This window comes from Neolamprologus multifasciatus, unplaced genomic scaffold (assembly GCF_963576455.1).
Source record: "Neolamprologus multifasciatus unplaced genomic scaffold, fNeoMul1.2 chr13_unloc_3, whole genome shotgun sequence".
Classification (NCBI taxonomy): Eukaryota; Metazoa; Chordata; class Actinopteri; order Cichliformes; family Cichlidae; genus Neolamprologus; species Neolamprologus multifasciatus.
In genome coordinates, this window is record NW_028181976.1 from 3,471 (window position 1) to 20,827 (window position 17,357).

The 17,357-nt window shown below is 42.1% G+C and overlaps 1 long non-coding RNA gene across 1 annotated transcript; it reads left to right on the top strand.

The window, feature by feature from the left end:
- Positions 1 to 10,260: 10,260 nt before the first annotated feature.
- On the top strand, positions 10,261 to 13,157 carry LOC146490406 (uncharacterized). The gene is made up of 2 exons (XR_014872763.1): positions 10,261 to 11,552; positions 11,707 to 13,157. It is a non-coding gene; the product is annotated as an uncharacterized LOC146490406 (long non-coding RNA).
- The last annotated feature ends 4,200 nt before the right edge of the window (positions 13,158 to 17,357 follow it).

The following is a 17,357-nucleotide window of genomic DNA, read 5'->3' on the forward strand; positions in this document are numbered from 1 at the left end:
ACAAGAGCAAAATAAAGAAAAATTATTGTGTAGTTTTGATAAATTCAAATTAAAATGTACCATTACACTCAGAGGATCAATATGAAATTCAATATATGCTAATTTTGTATGAAGTACGTGACTGATAACTGTTCTGTCCTGAGCTTTTGTTTTTACAGCACCCACTTGACCACACCAACAGTTTCTCGCCACCCAAAGGGGTACTTGCAAAGAATAGGGAGGAATATCATCAGAAGTGGGAAAGGTAAGCCCCGATGGGGATGATAACATCATTAATTTCACGTATGGTCAAATTCTTAAAATTTGACCCCAAATATGAAAAATTCTTCAAACATTTAGAGACAGAGTGGAGTTCTAGATAAACATGATGTAGCAAACCACATAAGGATGGAGCGTTGGAATCAATAAGATGGTGAAATAACACACAGGAAAAATGTTGACCATGTTGATTATGCTTATTCCAGTGTGCAGGGATTGGCTAATCTGACCAGGAAATGTTATAAATGGATTGTCGGAACAATCAGCGTTAAAGTCACCTTGACAGTCCAGACTAGGATGGCGTTGGACATCTTCAGGGCGGAAAAGGGTTGGTGTGACCAAGGTGTGGTTTGGCTTGTTGTATGTATATTTCAAGATGATATGGCTCTGGATGGACCAGTTACCAGGGCATGGAAGGAGGACAGACTTATTAAATGAGGAGAAGGAATTTTCTGGGATTGAAGATCCTCTGGGTGAGTGGTTGACTAAAAGCATGCATAAATAAAAGCTGTCGTTTGTTATTGATTGGTAATAGATTGATAATTGGCCACATTTACAGCTGTATTGACTTGTAGTGGACGTAGTCTACTTCATGTTTAAGCACTCTAATTAACAGATTGAAAATAGTGACATTAAAGGAAGAATATGCAGCGCCACCCTGTCAGATGCCAGTGCCGGTGGGGCTCAGTGATGAATCAGGTGAGCTGGATTCATGGCTGAATTAAAACATAGATGCCCCTGCTGTGGTCAGTAAGGGATATAAAGGGGGTGTTTTACTGTTATTGTAGCATCAGCATTATTGTTACATCAGAATCATATAACAAGCATTGCATTGAACATTTATTGAAGCTATTGACATTATATTAATATTTGTATTACAGTGATTGTTATAACCTCATGTTAATCTTCTATTTACAGGTGTCAAAAGTAGCCAACAAGTTCATGTTGAAGTGAAGTTCATGTTAATACAGGTTTTGTTTGTAGACAATTGTGAAGACGCAGGCTCTGGGCGGAGCCAGGAGTTGAACAGATCTAACATGACAATTAAATTGATTTCATTCCCTAACACAGGATAACAAGATTGGAGCAACGACACTGGATAGGAGAAAGTCTGATATTTTCTAAGATATGAGGTCACTAACCTTTTCTTTTAATTTTCTAGCTTCGTTGAATTGACACATGTTAGAATTAGAAATGGCTAATTTGTTTTTGATGTATTTTATTAGGATGAGTGGTTTTAATCATTTTCATACATACCTTGCAAATGTGCTTATAATGAGTTGGCACTCGGTCTTTTGAAGGTTATAAGCTTCGTTCGGCGATAGTCCGGACTGATAAAGTGTAGGAAATGCCAGTGCAGCGGGCTAAATGCAAACACGCTTACACACACATACACTAAATTAGGATAAGTCCTTGGGACATTCTGAATGTTCTAAACCAATTCTGAACCACCAAAAGATCAGTAGACAGCAACATTAGATTGTTAGAGCTAGGAAGAGCGGTGTTTTGGTTTTCTGTCTCTTACAGAGAAAGGAACAGACACCAGACGAGGTCACAGATATACGAGGATCCTTCGCAGCAGAGACAGACACGGTGACTGCGGAAACATCAACTGGGTTCAAGTGTCATGGCATTTTGGCCATGACACTTGACACTTGACACATGACACATTTTGACTTAGCTGGATGGCTCCAGCTAAGTCACCTCAAAACGATGGATCCCATAAACACAGCAATAACCATGAAGGGGTTGACGGAAATCCAGGAACACCAGACCAACGACGTTTGAGAGGCTCTTGGTCATAAGGGGGACACGTTCCTGTTCCTTTTCCTGGGGAACACAGCGGTGACCCCAGAATACACAGATCATTGTTTGAAATCGGGGCAGAATAATCCCCTGATCTGTGCAACGACTGAAGGGTTGTCTAACCCCTGATGTTGAAGAAAGAAGAGTAGAGGATCACCCGACTGGAAGACACTGGTGCATACAGCCATAAAATAAAGGTTAAAAGCTCCTCGGACAGAGGTTCTAGTCTGAGTACGTTTGAAGGGTATAAGGTAGCACCGAAATAAAGCTGTGGGAGAACTGGGGAGTGATGGGAGTATCATCTGTACCTACTATTGTTGTTGTAATAAAAGTTTTTCTTGCATCTGAACTGCGCAAACACAGAGGTCATCTCACATATGGTTCACCCAACAGGGGGACAAAGGGCCTCAGGAGTAAGGAGAAATGAACCCGGCAACACTGGATTGCAGGGTGTAAGTGAGCTCTTTAAGTCTAAAGAGCTCATCAGGGGGAATTGTCGGATTATAATATTATTTTATGCCATGTTAGACCCCTAATTAAAGATTGTGAATTATTATGTAGTTTTAGTTTGCATTATTCTCCTGAATTAGAAGAAGGTGATAACGATTACATTTGGTAAACTGATTTGCATTACATGAGACTGTTGATTTATTGTGAATGAATGATATTGTTTTATGATGTATTATACTGCTGAGTTATAAGACATATTGTTCACAGAAAGTCATCGCCTTATTTGTCTGGTTAGAAGAGAACAGAGCATAGTGCCCCATCTTAGCAGGAGCAGATAAACAGGGAGCCAAGGTCGTAGCTTAGGCGCTGTGTGAGAAAGAATGTGAATGTTTAGGCGTTTATGATTAGGTGGGGGCCACTAGAGGCTATAAGAGTTTGATCAAGGCTCCACCATTTTGAGATCTGATGCTGTCTGCTGTATGGTGTCCATCTCCCACGCGTGTGTTCATTAAATCATCGTTTGACTTGACCCGGCCGGACCAGTGTGGTTATTTTTGGTTTTCCTCTTGTATCCATCCCCAATATTTGAATCCGTAACAGGTGCACTTAGGAAAAGAACCACCATTGATATGAAGCAAAGGACTTGTAGCTTCAAATATTTATGAATTTCTTATGCATAGCTCTAATCCATCATTACTATATTAGACCTAATGAGTACAACAATATTTAACACGTAATGTACTCAGAATCCAAGTAAGTGCTTAAGTCTCTGTAATGTTCATGACCAATCTTATGCTTATTGAATACATATATAACAAGGGTATCAGTGAAAAAGCTGATGTCTTGAATGTAATACTTTGTTGCTGAGATCAAGAGTCTAATTGCTAACACTTACAGAACCTAAAATTCCAGTTGGTAATAGTCTCTTTTGTCATGACGGTGAATAATTCCTTAAATTATCTCATTGTTTCATCCTGATGTGAACCCAATCCAAGATTATCTCAAAGGAAGCACTTGGGAAAAAAATAATCATTCCATTTTCATTCCATGAAATCTTGACAACTCAGTTCAATTCAACTGTATTTATACACCACCAAATCACAACAACAGACGTCTCAAGGTGCTTTATATTGTATGTAGACCTTACAATAAAAAATTCAGAGAAAAACCCAACATCATATGACCCCCTATGAGAAAGAACTTTGGTGATAGTGGGAAGAAAAAACTCCCTGCTGTGGAAGAGAGCCAGAGATTAATAACGAGTGTGATTAAATGCAGAGAGATCTATTAACACATGCTGAGTGAGATAGGTGACTAGAAGGAAATAGTGCATCATGGGAATCCCCCAACAGTCTACACCTATTGCAGCATAACTACGGGAGGACTCAGGGTGACCTGATCCAGCCCTAACTATATGCTTTAGAAAAAAGGAAAGTTTTACGCTTAAGTTGTAATAAGGAATTTTATTTTAACAGGACATAAAGATTTCGGAATGTCAAAATACAATATGAATCAAAATCCAAGAGTCCAATCCAAAACTTGCACTTACTGTAGTTTGAATTCCAGTTGGTGACAGTTGTTTTTAATGATGGTGAACAAGTCCTGAAATAACCTGGCTGTGTGATCCTGATGTAACACAATCGAGATTACTTTGAAAGGAAGCACTTAGGAAAACATGAACCATTAGTGTCTCCGTTCGAGGTGATCTTAATGTGATACGTCCTGAAAATCTAAAGTCGACTTAAGTTAACATGCATCTTTATATCAAGTCCTGCAACCTTGGCAAAGAGGAAAGATTTGCAACAAAGATTTCTGTTGGACAAAGTCAGCTACAATGCATAATGCAAAGTAATTTTACAGTGATTGTTGGCTGTAGAAGACATCAACAACACAACAACAATGAGCACTTACTGTATTCAGAATTCAAATAAGTGCTTATGTTGTTGTGATGTTGGTGACTTAATTTAGCAAAGCACTTTAATTAAAGAAGTGTGATCTGTGATTTTTTTGTGGAAAACAAATTCAACCTTTTCTTTAAATAAATAAATAAATAAATAAATAAAGCTTAATTGTATCCCGAGTCACAATTCAACATTATGGGCTAGGAATATAGTTTAGCAAATCATTTACATACACACTTACTCTTTCAGAAATCAACCTAATCCTACTGTTTTCAGTCAGTTCATGGTTTGTTGTGGACAACAGCATTACAACAACAATTAGCACTTGATGCTTTCAGAATTCACTTAAGTGCTGATGTTGCTGTGATCTTGGTGACCAATTCAGAAGTTTATATCATCATGTGACCCTGATAGAACTATAAATAGACACCTAACATGATCAAGTACCTTAACAGAAGTACTTTCTTCATTAAAACACAAAAAAACCAAAGTTACTGTTCTTATGATAAGTATACTTTGGATTACTTCCATCAAAGGATAATTATAAACAGAACTAAATAAGACAATGTGGTAATAACAATCATAGAACATAAAACCAATGGGTCAATAACAGATATGTAAAGAACATGCTTACTTACCGATGAAGTTGACCATGGTTTGTAGCATCTGCCATTTGGTTTCCCTTTTGCAGTGGATGTGGTGATATACTTATAGGGTACTCTTAACTGCTGGGTGCTGCCTCTTCCACCCAACTCGCCTTCTTTTACACCAAATTTCAATGGTCTTGATAATAGCTGGCCAACGACCAAACCATGATTAACAAAGAACCATTGTCACACCTTAACTCAGGTCATCAGACATTCGGGAGTTAGATTTACTTGATAGAACTAGGGCTAAAGTGATATTTAGAAATGGCATGAAAAAATTAGAAATAAGAACTTTCAGCCAAAAGTTTTTAAAATGTCCTTAATACAGAACATATATAAGTCATATTTGTCTGTGATAGCAAACTATGGTTTCCCATATGTCATTCATCAGTTAAATTCTCACTTATAGCATTTAACTTGGGTTAAAAAATAATGACTTAACTCTATAATGATATTTTCATGACTACAGAGAAAAGGACCTTAACCTGAAAAATGAGCACTTACTTTAGTGTAAGTCAGTGAAAGTTAAAATAATTATGTTATGATTAAGTCATGAGTGTTAGTGGTAAATTTCAGATTTACGTAATAAATTATATAACATAAACTGTAATAGGATTTTATGATTTTTGTAGTTATCTTAACGTGAAAGCTGATATATTGTTCACTGATACTGTTGTATACCTGATAGGATTTATTATGAACCAAACTGTGTTTTAATGCAATCTTTGATTGTCTTTTTTTACTTGCTGAGTGGTTTCAGAGGTTCCAATCATCTCCCAGTGTCACAGTGGATCAGGTCAGGAGACAACGGAGGAAGCTTCGCCCCAGAAAGGCAGCAGGTCCAGACAAGGTGTGTCCTAGGATCCTAGGAGCCGCTACAACGAGTCTTCAATCTCAGTCTGCGACTGGGGAGAGTGCCTGCCCTATGGAAGACATCCTGCATCGTCCCGGTCCCCAAAAGGAACCGGCCCAATGAGCTGAATGACTTCCGACCGGTGGCACTGACGTCACATCTTATGAAGACTCTTCCTCAACCTCCTCCACCACAGGTACAACATGCCCAGGACCCACTACAGTTTGCCTACAAGGCGGGTGTCAGAGTGGAGGATGCCATCCTGTACCTCCTGCATAGAGCCCACTCACACCTGGATGGGGGAAAAGGCACGGTCAGGATCCTGTTTCTTGACTTTTCCAGTGCCTTTAATACAATCCGGCCCTGTCTGCTTCAGGAAAAACTGAACAGGATGCAGGTGGACCCCTGCCTGGTCGCTTGGCTCTCCGACTACCTCACTGACAGGCCACAGTACATCAGGCTGAAGGACATCACGTCGGACATGTGGACAGCAGCACAGGAGCACCACAGGGAACTGTGCTGTCCCCTCTTCTCTTCACCCTGTACACCTCTGACTTCTGCTACAACTCTGAATTATGCCACATTCAGAAGTTTGCAGACGACACAGCCATCATGGGGTGTATCTGGGATGACCAGGAAGAGGAGTATAGAAGTCTGGTGAGGAACTTTGTCGCATGGAGTCACACAAACCACCTGCAACTAAACACCTCAAAGACTAAGGAACTGGCTGTGGACCGGCGGCGCGATCGGCGTTTCCTCCCCACAGACGGCTCCGACGGGCCGGGCAAGATCACATCCGGCGAGTCGGGAAGCGAGGCAGGAGTGGCTGAGAGAAGGTGAGGTGTGTGCCGGAGAAATGCCTGCATGGTCGGAGGAAGCGACTTCAGAAGCCATGGCAGGCCAGAAAAGAACCGTTGTAGCCGGCTTTCCACGGTGCGGCGAAGCTCCTCCGGAGGGTTCTCTAGCCAAGGAACTGGTTGTGGACTTTGGGAGGTCCAGAGCAGGTCCACTGCCGGTTCAGATAGAGGGGGAGGAGGTGGAGGTGGAGGTGGTCAACAAGTACAAGTACCTCGGGCTGTGGGTGGACAACAAACTGGACTGGTCATGCAACACAGATCACCTGTACAAAAAAGCCCAAAGCTGACTGTACTTCCTCAGGAGGCTGAGGTCTTTCAACATCTGCAGGAAGCTCCTGAGGATGTTTTACCAGTCGGTGGTTGCTGGAGTACTTTTCTATGCAGTGGTGTGCTGGGGGAGCAGCACAGCAAAGAAGGACTCATCCAGGCTGGAAAAATTGATCAGGAAGGCTAGCTCTGTGGTCGGCATGAAGCTGGACACTCTGGTGTTAGTGGCAGAGAAAAGGACACTAAAGAAACTGCTGGACATTATGGACAATGCTGGGCATCCTCTGCACACGGCCATAAACAACCAGACGAGTCTGTTCAGTGACAGGTTGCTTCTCCCAAAGACAAGAACCAACAGACTTAAAAACTCCTTTGTCCCACACGCCATCAGACTGTTTAACTCCTCTCTGGAGGGGAGAGGGAGGGGAGACAGGGGGACAAAGGAGGGGGGCAACTAAGCTGTAGTGCCTCTTCACTTCACTGTGCAATTACCTTTTGTGCAATACTTTTTGTTAACAGTCAACGGTGCAATAGACTCCATACTTGAAATGTGCAATTCACTTGTATTTTTATATTTATTCCTATTTATTCTATTTATCCCCTTTGTATATTTTATCTATATATGTCTTTGTATTTATATATGTGTCTATATATATATATATATATATATATATATATATAATATTCTGTAACTCTGTAACTTCTGTCGGTGCTGTGCTTTTGGAAACCGAATTTCCCAGAGGAACCCACCCGAGGGATTAAGAAAGTTTTATCTCATCTTATCTTATCTTAAAATTGCTGCCTTTGCTCTTTTAGTCAGTAATTGATTTAAAGCTGAGCGGGCTGCTTCTAACTTCTTAAGTATAGTTTTGGACCTGGAGATTTTAAACTGCACTTCTAGTTTTTGTATTATGTGCTCTAAATCGAGTTGTTCTTTCATTGAAGCCTCTTTCTGCGCTGTGGTGTATGAGATAATACTACCCCTAAGATAGGCTTTAGCAGTTTCCCACAATAAAGATGGGCTTACATCTTCCGTTTTATTAGTGGTCATAAAAACATTCCACTCTTTAGTCATATACTCAATAAATAAGGATTGATCCTCCATCGGCGGGAATGTGGCTCAAAATAAGGTGGGTGAATATTTATGCTTACTACTGAATGATCAGATAATGGACAAGATGTCACGTCCGGTTGTGGCAGACGTGTGGGGTTTGTAGAAAGGACCCAAAAGCCGGCAGCTCTGGTGCAGGTGAGTGTTTATTTACAGGAGTGGGTACAAACAGCAATGGTGGGTGAACATGAAACTGGAAAACCTAAACTGGGCAGAGCTAAGAAAACACATGAAAGGACACAAACTAAGAAACGTGGACTAGATACAGGAACACACGGGCAGAACAGAGTAAACACTAAACAGAGGAAGAACAGAACCAATAATCACACTAATAGAAAACACAAAACGCTGGGTCAAAAGGACCCAGGACCATGACACAAGACCTTATTGAGCACTCTTCCATCCTATCCAAGACCGTCCTGGATGACAGGAGCAAATCTATTCTTGAGAAACTCTGATGGGGGCAAGAAAAAAAAGTGAAATCCCTATCTGTGGGGTGAGCTACTCACCAGGAATCAAAAATTTCTAGATCAGAACAAAACTCTTTCAATCTAATGCTTTTTGGGGACAATTCACCCCCTGGTGGAGATTTATCAACCCTAGGATCAGGAACACAATTAAAATCACCTCCCAAAACCAAATATGGGGAAGCTATGGCTGAAACATGGGTTAAGAGATTGGGAAAAAAAGAGACATCTTCTGAATTTGGACCATAAACACATCCTATAAAAATAGATTCTCTAAATAAGAAACCAGATATAAGAATGTAGCGTCCTTCCTTATCTTTTATGACTTTTTATGGTTAGAGGCAAATTACGATGGATAAGGATGGCTACTCCTCTACTTTTTGTATTATAGGATGAGTAAAAAAGCTTGGCCAACCCAACTTCTTTTTAGTTTTGAGTGTTCCAAATCATTTAAATGACTTTCTGAAACTAAGGCAATTTGTGTTTTTTCCTTCTTCAAAAATGAAAGAGTTTTTTGTCATTTAACAACATTATTCAGCCCTTAAAGAAATTATTTTAAGATCAGTCATATCAGCTCAGCTTTCTTTTTTTTTGGTTATAACATATTTCAATCAATTGCTGTCGGTGTACTTCAATTTAACTCAAATTGTCCAAAAGAGCAAGAGCATCTTCAGATTTACGGAAGGAGTAATTTTTCCCTCCTTGGGAAAGTTTAGTGTAGCAGGATAGCGCATATAAAGCGCATATTTTTCTGGACAAGTTTTTGGCACACTCCGTTAAACGCACGTCGCATCTCTTTTACTCCTGTTGCCAAATCTTGTCGAATATGAATGATCTGTCCATCATAAGTCAGGGGGCCATTATCTTTAGCTGCAGTGAGGATCCTAATCCTTAATAATCATTGCACGAGGGCTGATTAGGTCTCGATAATCCAATGGACCGATGGGCTCTGTCGATTTGATTTTCCCCTGTTTAGTTTGAATACTCAGCAAAGTCGGTAGCCAGCCTTCGAGGAATTTCACCGGTTCACAACCTTCAGTGCCTTCCTTTAAGTTCAGAATTACAATGTTGTCTCTTCGGCTCCGGCCCTCCAAGTCTAGACATTTTTCCTGTAAGAATATTCACTTTAGTCTCCATATCAGCCAGTCTAGTTTCCATACCTGACAGGGAGTCTTCTGCAGTTGAAATGCGATTCTCCGTGTCAGAGATCCGTTGAGAATTTAATTCCAGTTGTGCTGATATATTTTTTAGTGATAATGAGAGCTCATCAATTTATTCTCCATCATAGTAGATATTTTGTCCACGACTGTCTTTGATATTTCCGCAGCGAGCGCGTCGGCGTCCACAGGTGTACTTGGCGTGGTAGCTGTGGTCGTCGACATACCCTCTTTCGCTTGTGACTCTTCAGGAGATTTGTTGGATGCAGATTTTGCAGCTCTTGTAGGAGGCATTTTAACAGACTCTTGTTTAAAGTTTTTATCCCTCAAGGTTGTGCAGAACGTATCGATAATAAAGCAAGATATGCTCAGTGGCGGCGAGAGCTCAGTGTTAACCATTCCTCACCGTCAGTCCCCTGACCGTGGTCGGGAGATGCGAGGGGAGATGCTTCCTCCAGGGCCAAAGTTTGTCCTGAACTCCCTTCACTTTTATGGAGTAGTGAGGCAGACAGAAATCAGCCGGGACACCAGAGAGTACTGAAGAGATGAGGCTTTAATAACAGTACTGCACACTTTGAAAACACACTGCATAGGCTGTAGCCCGTTAGAACGCTGCTCCCGGTCGCCCTCTCTACCCAGGACACACTCTCTCTCTCTTTTTTTCCTCTTCCGCTCCCCCGCGTTTCCTTCACGCGCATGCTCACACACACATCACATACACTCCTTACTGCACCCAGCCACACACAAGACGGCAATTCCCGCAACACTACCCCCACTCTGGATGGCAATTAAACAATAATTCCACTCCAGCATTGTAATGCATAAAACTGGTACACAATCCCCTTTACCACTTGGAGCCCACAGGAGATAAAAGTGTTAGCCATTACCGCATATAAGGTGAGGTATAGTATCAACTAGTGCACTTCAGTGACAAAGACGTTGACTCAAGTAAGGTGTACATACATGTGCAAAATAAAGCATTTCAAGTGCTGTTAAGTAGAAAAGAAATTACACAATTGTAACTATTACATGGCGACCGGGAATAACTAACTTATCCTAGCATCTAGGAATGGATGGTGGCCCTGGTGCCCCCTCATAAGGTCCAGCAGTCCTACTGTCCATCCAACAGCTCCTTCTCCCCTCTTACAGCCCCTATGCGAGCTCCATCTGTGGTGGCTACAGGCCTTACAGCTACAGCTACGGTGGCGGCTACAGCCTGGGAGGATACAGACACACACCTCACCTTGAGGACGTCCCCCCAGCAGGTTTGTGCAGCAGGCTGAAGAGATGGAACAGCAAGCACTCACATATTCATATGAGTACATTTAGTTGTTTTGAGAGGTGTACTCAACACAGGACAGTGGCTGCAGGTGCTAATTGTTTTGAGTTCAAAGTAATTAAGGCTGCTGTTGCAAAGTTTGATAATAGAATCTGAAGCTGGTAATGTTCAGGGCTGCAGTACACGTGCAAAGATGAGTCTGCTTGTATGACATCATATGTGCCTTTGTGTAACTCAGTGGCAAATAAATTGGGTACCATAGCTCCATATGCCATTAGTTACTTTACAAGTGTAAGGAAAAGCAGAAGGACTTGTTTTTGGTTAAGACCAGTTAAAATGATGAATGTCTTTCATTCAGTTTCCTTGCTTGGTTTAGACACTAACTGGACGAGCGAGGAGGACGACCACGTGGTGGCCAGAGGAGAATATGACTTTACAGCTGCTTCTCAGGAGGAGCTTTCTATGCAAGCTGGAGAGATGCTCAACCTCGCTCCTAAAGGTGATGAGCTTTTTACTGGCTGCGGGACATTTGATTCTGAGTGCTTTGACCCAAAACCTTCTATTTTTGTTTTCCTTATCTTAGAAATAACAGATGAGGGCTCTTCTTTTGTGTGAGCGTGCCCCATGTTTACAACTATCTCCCTCGTGTTTAGAGCTACAGCCCCGTGTGCGTGGCTGGCTCCTGGCCAGCGTGGACGGTGAGACCACCGGCTCGTCCCAGCAAACTATGTTAAGATCCTCAGCAAGAGAAGAGACCGCCGGGCCACAGATGTGGAGAGGCTCGCTCAGGCCCAGCAGGCGAACACGCAGGCACCCCAAACAACCTCAGCTGCACAAATCTGTGTCTCTCCTGCAGCCCATAAACGTACAGCATCTACCCGCATCATGTACAGTACATGAATGACCCGTCTCGTCAGATTCATTAGGCTCAGCTGTGTCCCCCTCCTGTGTGCAGTTTCCTCGTTTCCCTCTGTGTGTATTTATAGTAGTGATGGCCAAACAAAGCTTTCTGAAGCTTGTGTTGAAAAACGATTCATTACTGGAAGCTTTTTAACACAGTCCTCTGTGGTGACATCTGCTGGTCAAAAATATGAAGAGCAGCTTGAATCTACAAAAAACTGAACTGCTTCATTATGATTGCCCACTCTGCAGAGTGGAATTCACAATTCACAATTGGACGTCACTGATCACGTGACTGTGGCCAAACGAATCGAGCATCGACAGAGTGCTTCTGAAGCGGTGTGTTGGTGTTTTTGACACACGCGCCGGAGCGTCAGCTTCAAGCGGGCCATCACTAATTTATAGCATTCGTGCTCTTGTGTGCGTTACTGGTCCGTCTGTGTTCCTCCATGCTGTTTTTCCTGCTTGTCATCCTTCGTGTTTTAACTCCATTCCCTCGTGTCCAGGTTTCTTATTTGGTTCTCAGCTTTCCCAGTTTAGGTTTTCCTAGTTTTGTTTCTCGCCTCCCTCGCCTTTGTTTGTATGTCACTCTCCATAAATAAAGCTCACTCACATCAGCAGTGCCTGCATCTTGGGTCCTCCATTCATATCTCAACACGCAAACCCTGACATTTATTGTGTAGTTACATACTGCAAGGAAGTGCTGACAAAATATGAAATTATGATGCTATTTATGTAGAGATACAGTACCAACACAGAACAGCGGGGACACAGAACCAAAACCTAAGAAGTAACAAAGACACATCAAGAAATCAAAGATTAATAAAACAAAACAGAAAACACTGAGCCAGCGACCCAGGACCGTGACATTCAGTTTCTCAAGGAGGAATCAAAGCAAACATTTTTTTCTTTTTATGAATAAGAGATTTCCTCGGGTGTCCGCAGACGTGGGAGAAGATACCGTCGCAGACATTAGACAATCTCAATAAACATGTAGGATGAACATCAAAACTGTGGTCCAATCAAGTTTTTTTTAGATAATATATGTTGTTGTTGTTTTGTGTGTGTTTGTTATCAATGTTGTGAAAAAAGTTAAGCTTAGTAAGCCATCAAGCACTGATTACTCGTAGAAGAGCACCAATAGGAGACAGAACTAATTAGAAGGTGTTATTATTCAGTCTGTACATCGAATAGAAGGCACTAACCACAAGGTGATCTTCAATGCATCTCTGTGTGAATGTGAACGGGGCGAGAAGACCCCCACTGACTGCATGTCTTTAGACTGTGGGAGGAAGCTGGAGAGAACATGCAGACTCCACACAAAGACCCCGGCCTGATGGGGTTAGGGTCCTGAGTTTGATAAACTGAATGCAGGACAGAGGAAGGGATGGGTGATGTTCATGTGTGCCCAGGTGTATGTTGTGGCTCTTTGCGGTGACACAGTAAAAAATGTGGCTGTTTGTCTGTGACTGGTTGGCTGCCCCAGCCCTGGGCCCTTCATGTATTTCAGTAATGTCTTTTTCTCCCGTCTCCTCCTCTCGTTTACATGTTTTGCCCTTGTGACCCATTCCTTCTGTCACGTGTGTTTTCCCCCCAGCCATCATGTTCTGTTTGTGCTTAGTTATGTCCATGTCTCATCTCTAGTCCTCTTTTCCCTCTGTATGTATTTACAGTGTACGTGTTCCTCGTTGGTTCGTCATGCTAAGTCTGCGTGTCTTATTCCATCATGTGTCATGTATCACTCCAAATCTCACTGACTTTAACTAATAATAACTGTTTGCTGAGTGTTATGTCTAAAAGGTATTGCACAATCGCCTCTAGTAGAGGATCAGGTTTGTTTTCCACTGATAATGGATTTTAACATGACTGACCAATGATTGTGGAGCACGTCCATGTAGGATCTTATAAATACAACGAGCAAACTTAAATGTTTTAAATGTTCAAAACTTAATATATTATATTTCTGAAGTATGACGGAAGGAAAAAGTTTCATATTTTTAAAAATATCCAATTTCATATGATCAAATTTATGTCAAAAAGTTCATATTTATCCCTCCTATGTCATGTGTGAGCACTGTACTGTAAATGTCATATATATCAGATGATACTGATAACCTAATGCTAATAACTATGCAGAGGTCTCTAGGCCTCGACTTTTATGGAGCATGTGAAGTTTGGGGCAGAGTGGACAAAGAAAAGTTTCTCAGCAGGTTCAACAGGTTGCTACAACACAGGCCGATGAAGTATTGCACTCACTCATCCAAACTGGCAAACATGTAACATACACCCTAAGACTGATCCTGCTTTTTACTCCTTTGCTATGATTTAATTTGATATTATGTAGCCATGGCGACAGTTTGCATAGATTAGAATGTTAGATTCCTGTGATGTCATCAATGCCCGATGTTTTGTTTTAATGTCTTGTGATAGTTCTAAGTGCAGACAAAGTCAGAGTTCAAGTGAGTTTAGTCCAATTTTGATCCAGTTTCTGACATGTGGTCAAAATCTTGGCCGACCTTTACCACACCACGTGCTGTGGGTGTGCGTAAATATCTAGGTGAGTAAAGTCCTTTACCTGTTAAATTCAATTTGTTTTGTCTCTCTGTTGAGGACTTTGAAGAAGAATACGAAGAGCAGGATAAGCTGGGTGAAGGAGGCTTTGGGACTGTCTTCTTTGGAAAACGCAGAGAAGACAATTTCCCAGTATGTCTTCTTATGTGTGCACTTTACAATTCTTCTAGTTCCTCCTGTTCTCTTTTTTCTAAAACACATTTTCTCTGTAATGCAGGTGGGTGATTAAGCATGTTGCTCAGTTTTTAGTCAGCTACCTACCAGTGGTAAGAAATGTTTGTCTTTTTCTGTTAGTTTTCCCCAACGTGTACCTCAAACAGCCTAATGTTTGAACACTGACATTGTGAGCAATGTGACGCCCGCTTAAACGACTGGTATGACTTGGAAGACGAACTCATTATGGTCTTTGAAAGGCCAAAAAAACATAGACTTAGAAGCCTACCTGGCAAACAGAAGAACCTTTGTGCACGAGAGGGAGGTTAAGGTCAGCGAGTGGCAAGATAACATATATGGCAAACTTTAATGGATAATGTAAATCTGATTATTTGAACGTATTTTTCATTTGTCTGTCTGGTCATAATGAGACAGCTGGTACATGCAGCGCTGAAATGCAATCCAAGGGTGTCTACCATCTAGACATTAAGCCAGACAACATTGTGTTTGACACATCGCCTGATCATCCAGCATTTCTATGTGTCAAATTCATCGATTTTGGTATTGGAGTCCCTTTTAGACCAGAAGCAGTCACACGAAGAAATGGTAGGTCATCAGCCTTACTGTTTAAATGTCCTTGCCTGCCCACACGCTTAGAGTCCACATGACTTCCTTACCATGAATAATTACTCTCTGGATTTTAGGGACCAAATCAGCCGCTGTAAACTGGCAGGACTTTAATGCCACCACAGCAGATTGCGTCACAGTTTTGCAGCTGGGTGCGGTGATGGATTGGCTGGTATGTCACATCATCCCTGATGACAACAACACATCTGAGATGCACACTGACATTTCAGAGGGTAAGCTGAATGTTAATTCTTTAACCTGTCGCATTACAAAAACTTGAAGAAATCCCCCAAAGAAACCAAATTCCAAGAAATCCAAACATGGTAATGTTTGCACACACTTGTGATTATGTGTAGAGGTCCACCCTACCAGCCAACCTCAGGACTCTATGCATGCACACATTAATGCACATACATCGGCACACATTCTGGCATTGATATTTGATGTCAAATATCAATACAGGACTCGTCTTTCTTCTGTGATGTCAAATATCAATCCCAGTCAGTCAAGCCAGAGCTGAAATCACCAGAAAGTGCCGATGAGAGTGGCTTGATGACAAACTGTGTGACCTATATGACATCAAGCTGTATGAATTCATGACATCAAGCTGTATGAATTCATGACATCAAGCTGTATGAATTCATGACATCAAGCTGAATGCCTTATATGCAGTGATGGGAATTACGGCACTACAAGTAACGGCGTTACTAACGGTGTTGCTTTTCAAGTAATGAGTAATCTAACTAATTACTATTTTTATTGTTACAACGCCGTTTCCATTACTAGCAAGAACTTCTTCCTGCTCTTGCTCTTGACGAAGGCGGTCACACTTTTCTCCTCTCCTCCTCCTCCTCTCCCTTAGCGCTCCTGCTTAGCCTCTTGCGTCCTTGTCTAGTCTGGTGTTTTTTGTGTTACTTTTCCCTGGAACACTCTCTCACAGTCTGTTCTCTAAAACCTAAAAGAGGAATTCTGGATTTGATCAACTGGTCCCTAAATGCAATTGACACCCCTTTCTCAACGAGAAGTCTGGGCTTGGGTGAGCCTGAGTGCTGAAGATATCTACCTATTCGGAACCGTGGTAACAGGGTTCTGGCTGATCGGAGGTGGCTTGGCCCTGACTTATCGAAGAATTAAGAAAGCGGAACCGGCTGTTCAAACCCCCACAAGGCTGCCCTCTGGGATTGATTGATTGATTGATAAGATCTTGGAAAGGTTACGGCTGCTGTGAATACTCAGAATAAGATCTCTGAGTGCAGACTGGATTACATCTCGGGGAGGCACACTGTGGTCGTGAGTTCTCAGAATCGGCTCCTTGAGCACAAGAAATGACAACGTCACAGAACGCAAGTATGGCGAAGCTCGCGGCTCTCCAACGGGAGATTGAGAGACCAGTGTTGGACTGTAGAACTGCTTTGAAATTCATATGAGCTGTTCGCACTAAAGTAAAAACCACTATCACTTCATGCGGATACCCTAACAAAAACACCCTGATAACGACTGTGTTTAGTCTGTTCCTTCCCATTCCATGCAAGGCCACCTGGGTTGGCTGGAAGACTGTTTACTTAGCCTAGCAGGGCGAAGGACACTGTCTCAGCTGAACTCTGGTCACGCACACACACATACATATACACTGATATGCACACACTCATCCCCCCCTCCCTTTCCAAACGCCTTCGATGCTTATTCCCTTCCGATGCTGACGGGGATCAAGGAGACCAGCGCACAGGCTGCAGGCCCGGATGTACTGTCTAATTCGGCTGTCTCTCACCCTTTACCCACCCCTGTTACTTGTCATGTGTTTCTTTGGTGTATTAAGAGTTTTTCATGTGCAGAGGTGTTTTTTTCTGTTCTCAAACTGATCTCCCTGTTGGAGCTCAGTCTGGGAGGAGTTATTTTTTTCTCCTTATCTTTCCTCGTGTGGTGCATTTTCCATTGTTATACCTCTCTGACCTGTCTTCCCCATGTGATGTTTGTGTAATGTATGTATAGTCGGAGGGTAAGATGGCGCCGCCATTGTGTGTAATAGGTCGGCAACCTTATGAAATTTCCCCTT